Source organism: Salmo trutta, chromosome 8, assembly GCF_901001165.1.
Source record: "Salmo trutta chromosome 8, fSalTru1.1, whole genome shotgun sequence".
Classification (NCBI taxonomy): domain Eukaryota; kingdom Metazoa; phylum Chordata; class Actinopteri; order Salmoniformes; family Salmonidae; genus Salmo; species Salmo trutta.
Window position 1 is genome coordinate 12,966,458 of NC_042964.1, and position 5,799 is coordinate 12,972,256.

The following is a 5,799-nucleotide window of genomic DNA, read 5'->3' on the forward strand; positions in this document are numbered from 1 at the left end:
TTGGAGACCAATTACTTTAAATTAAATACTGACTACAAATCGACTGCTCTTGTTTATGCCAAAAGATTAAAGAATGGAATAGATACCATTTATAAATGAGACTCAAACAGGATTTATGAAGGGCCGTCACATAAGCTCTAACATTCGTTTAGTCTCGGACCTTCTAGATTATTCAGATGCAATTAAGTCAGATGCGGTTGTCTTATTTTTGGACTTCTGTAAAGCCTGACACAATTGAACATGAATTTCTCTTTAGGTCACTTACAATTTTCACCGAAACCAAAAAGTTTATCAAAGTCATTCGCATGTTTTACAAAGATATAAATAGTTCTGTGTTACTAAACCTTAATACATCCAAAAGATTCACTATCAACAGAAGTGTACGACAGGGATGCCCATTTTCGCCATTTTTATTCATTTTGGTTGTGGAACTTCTATCTCTAGATTTTCTGAATAATGCAAATCTGCATGTCATAACCATTTTTAACAAAGAAATCAACATTTCCCAACTGCCTGATGATACTACTCTTTTTTTAATAGACAAAGACCAGGTCGCCCATGCCCTTAACGATATCACTGCATTCTCTATTGCATCAGGATTAAAACGGAATGTTTCTATGTGAAATCTTATGTTTATAAACTCAGCAAAAAAAAAAAACGTCCCTTTTTCAGGACCTGGTCTTTCAAAGATAATTTGAAAATCCAAATAACTACACAGATCTTCATTGTAAAGGGTTTAAACACTGGTTTTCCATGCTTGTTCGATGAACCATAAACAATTAATGATCATGCACCTGTGGAACGGTCGTTAAGACACTAACAGCTTACAGACAGTAGGCAATTAAGGTCACAGTTATGAAAACTTAGAACACTAAAGAGGCCTTTCTACTGACTCTGAAAAACACCAAAAGAAAGATGCCCAGGGTCCCTGCTCATCTGCATGAATGTGCCTTTGGCATGCTGCAAGGAGGCATGAGGACTGCAGATGTGGCCAAGGCAATACATTTCAATTTCCGTACTGTGAGACGCCTAAGACAGTGCTACAGGGAGACAGGATGGACAGCTGATCATCCTCGCAGTGGCAGACCACGTGTAACAACACCTGCACAGGATCGGTACATCAGAACATCACACCTGCGGGACAGGTACAGGCAACAACAACTGCCTGAGTTACACCAGGAACGCACAATCCCTCCATAAGTGCTCAGACTGTCCGCAATAGGCTGAGAGAGGCTGGACTGAGGGCTTGTAGGCTGTTGTAAGGCAGGTCCTCACCAGACATCACCGGCAACAACGTCGCCTATGTGCACAAACCCAACGTCACTGGACCAGACAGGACTGGCAAAAAGTGCTCTTCACTGACGAGTCACGGTTTCGTCTAACCAGGGGTGATGGTTGAATTCACGTTTATCGTTGAAGGAATGAGAGTTGGAGTGGGATCGATTTGGAGGTGGAGGATCCGTCATGGTCTGGGGCGGTGTGTCACAACATCATCGGACTGAGCTTGTTTGCAGGCAATCTTAACGCTGTGTGTTACAGGGAAGACATCCTCCTGCAGGCTCATCCTGACATGACCCTCCAGCATGACAATCCCACCAGCCATACAGCTCGTTCTGTGCATGATTTCCTGCAAGACAGGAATGTCAAAGTTCTGCCATGGCCATCGAAGAGCCCGGATCTCAATCCCATTGACCACATCTGGAACCTGTTGGATCGGAGGGTGAGGGCTAGGACCATTCCCCCCAGAAATGTCCGGGACCTTGCAGGTGCATTGGTGGAAGAGTGGAGTAACGTCTCACAGCAAGAACTGGCAAAGCTAGTGCAGTCCATGAGGAGGAGACACACTGCAGTACTTAATGCAGCTGGTGGCCACACCAGATACCGATTGTTACTTTTGATTTTGACCCCCCCCCCCCCCCCTTTGTTCAGGGAACCATTATTCCATTTCTGTTAGTCACATGTCTCTGGAACTTGTTCAGTTTATATCTCAGTTGTTGAATCTTATGTTCATACAAATATTTACACATGTTAAGTTTGCTGAAAATAAAACGCAGTTGACAGTGAGGACGTTTCTATTTTTGCTGAGTTTGAGTCTGATGAAGTATAAAGTATTCCTATAAAAGGACTGTGTTAAATATTTAGGAATACTTCTGTCAAAAAACTACTTAGTCAGACAACATATGAATTTCACTCCTAAAATTAAGAAAACCAAAAATATATTTAATAATTGGCTACAACGGGATCTTTCTATACTTGGGAGAGTTCTTCTGTCCAAGGCAGAGGGACTGTCTCACTTTGTGTACCCCTCATTATCTTTATTTGTAAATCCTTCTATGTGTAAAGAGATCAACGAGACTCTTGACTTCATCTGGAAAATAAGTCAAATTAAACAAGTCAGTCCTCTCTAATAAAAGAGCTGACGGCAGTCTGGAAGTGTTGGATTTTGTTGACATAAATAACACTTTCAAGATCAACTGGTTGAAAGGATGTTTGCTCAATATGGTATTTCATTCCCAATAATGTGTTTAATAAGTTGTGAGGTCTTCGATTTTTACTGTAATGTAATTATATTCCTGAAAGATTACCTGCTAAATTGGCTAGGTTTCACCAACAAGCTTTAATGTCCTGGAAAATAAAAGCTCTTTTGTGGAATAATTCAGATGTAGCTCCAAGGAATAAGTCATTGTTCTACCCCAGCTATCCTGAGAGGAATATTGACTTTGTTCTTGAGGTTTTTGACAACAGGGGTGATATTCGTACATAGGAACAATTTATAACATTGAATGAGTTTCCAATACCTTTCAGAGAGTTTATTTCTGTGATCAAAGCCATTCCCAGTGGTCTACCTACACTAATGAAAACTCATTTTAGCTTTGTTGATGATCACAAAGCTTATTCAGAACTCAGTTTGGAAGGCGTGGGCTTACTTGAGAAATCTTGTTGTAATATATAAAACAAATTCTCCATTCACGGAACCATCTTACGCCTAGAGGAAACATTTTCGGGAACATGTTTATTCCTGACATTGTCTGGAAAAAAAGCTTGGTTAAGGCCTTACAAATATTGTATATCAAACAAATTTAAGGAAGTGCACTTTAAAATTCTACATAGAATTACATTGATATATCCTATGTTGTCCAAATTTGTGGCTATTGATGACATGTGTTTTCACTTGTTCTTTGAATGTAAATTTGTGTCCGAATTTTGGGAAAATCTTGCAGAATACTTATTTACCATTATGAACACTACTGTCACAACAGTGACGGATGGTGGCGCCCCTCCTCGGCCGGGCGGGGCTCGGCGGTCGTCGTCGCCGACCTACTAGCTGCCATCGATCCCTTTTTGTTTCACTTTCGTTTGGTTAGGTCTAGGTAGGCACGCACCTGTTTTGGGTTAGTCATTAGAAAGGGGGGGTTATTTAGGTTAGCGTAGGATGCATGTGTTTGTACGTGATTGTGTGTTGCTCTGTATTTTGGCTTGTGTTCACGCTGATTGTGTTTATGCTCTAGTGCGTGGTTTTGCGCCGACTGTTTTCTGTCCCCTGTGTTTGGGGCACATTGTTTTGTGTGCGCTCTGGATCGCTGTTGGGGTGGCTTGTGTTTCGCCGTTGTGCTCATTAAAAGCCACTACCCTGTATCGCTGCTTCCTGCGCTTGATTCCTCACCCACTACGCCCAAGCTTGACAACTACCCATGTTTTTTTCAACATGAAGGAATGTTACTATTGCAATAACAAGACCATTGAAATTGTGTTTATTTTATTTTTGTTGCCAAATATTTTACCTTCTTCGGGATCAGGGTCCCTTTCACGGGAAATTTCCCAGGACATACAGTTGAAGTCGGAAGTTTACATACACTTAGGTTGGAGTCTTTAAAACTCGTTTTTCAACCACTCCACAAATGTCTTGTTAACAAACTAGAGTTTTGGCAAGTTTGTTAGTACATCTACTTTGTGCATGACACAAGTAATTTTTCCAACAATTGTTTACAGATGATTTCACTTATTCACTGTATCACAATTCCAGTGGGTCAGATGTTTACATACACTAAGTTGACTGTGCCTTTAAACAGCTTGGACAATTATAGAAAATTATGTCACGGCTTTAGAAGCTTCTGATAGGCTAATTGACATCATTTGAGTCAATTAGAGGTGTACCTGTTGATGTATTTCAAGGCCTACCTTGAAACTCAGTGCCTCTTTGCTTGACATCATAGGAAAATCAAAAAAAATCAGCCAAGACATCAGAAAATAATATTGTAGACCTCCACAAGTCTGGTTCATTCTTGGGAGCAATTTCCAAACGCCTGAAGGTACCACATTCATTTGTAAAAACAATAGTACGCAAGTATTAACACCATGGGACCACGCAGCCGTCACACCGCTCAGGAAGGAGACGCGTTCTGTCCCCTAGAGATGAACGTACTTTTGTGCGAAAAGTGCAAATCAATCCCAGAACAACAGCAAAGGAACTTGTGAAGATGCTGGAGGAAACGGGTACAAAAGTATCTATATCCACAGTAAAACGAGTCCTATATCGACATAACTTGAAAGGCTGCTCAGAAAGGAAAAAGCCACTGCTCCAAAACCGCCATAAACAATCCAGACTACGGTTTGCAACTGCACATGGGGACAAAGATCGTACTTTTTGGAGAAATAGAACTGTTTGGCCATAATGACCATCGTTATGTTTGGAGGAAAAAGGGGGATGCTTGCAAGCCTAAGAACACCATCCCAACCGTGAAGCACGGGGGTGGCAGCATCATGTTGTGGGGGTGCTTTGCTGCAGGAGGGACTGGTGCACTTCACAAAATAGATGGCATCATGAGGATGGAAAATTATGTGGCTATATTGAAGCAACATCAAGACGTCAGTCAGGAAGTTAAAGCTTGGTTGCAAATGGGTCTTCCAAATGGACAATGACCCCAAGCATACTTCCAAAGTTGTGGCAAAATGGCTTAAGGACAACAAGTCAAGCTATTGGAGTGACCATCACAAAGAACTGACCTCAAGCCTATAGAAAATTTGTGGGCAGAACTGAAAAAGTGTGTGCGAGCAAGGAGGCCTACAAACCTGACTCAGTTACACCAGCTCTGTCAGGAGGAATGGGCCAAAACTCACCCAACTTATTGTGGGAAGCTTGTGGAAGGCTACCCAAAACGTTTGACCCAAGTTAAACAATTTAAAGGCAATGCTACCAAATACTAATTGAGTGTATGTAAACTTCTGACCCACTGGGAATGTGATGAAAGAAATAAATGCTGAAATAAATCATTCTCTCTACTATTATTCTGACATTTCACATTCTTGAAATAGTGGTGATCCTAACTGACCTAAGACAGGGAATTTTTCCTAGGATTAAATGTCAGGAATTGTGAAAAACTGAGTTTAAATGTATTTGGCTAAGGTGTATGTAAACTTCCGACTTAAACTGTATCTGATATTGGCAGAAAGCTTAAATCCTTGTTAATCTAACTGCACTGTCCAATTTACAGTAGCTATTACAGTGAAATAATACCATGCTATTGTTTGAGGAGAGTGCACAATTTTGAACATACAAGGTTATTAATAAACAAATTAGGTATGTTTGGGCAGTCATGATACAAAACTTTGAATGGAAATGCAATAGTTCATTGGATCAGTCTATAACATGCATATCCTTGCTTCAGGGCCTGAGCTACAGGCAGTTAGACTAAAGTATGTAATTTCAGGCGAAAATTGGGTTAAAAAAAGGGCGGATCCTTAAGAGGATTCATTCAAACAAAACTTCCAGAATTATATACCAAAATTATACATTTTTGA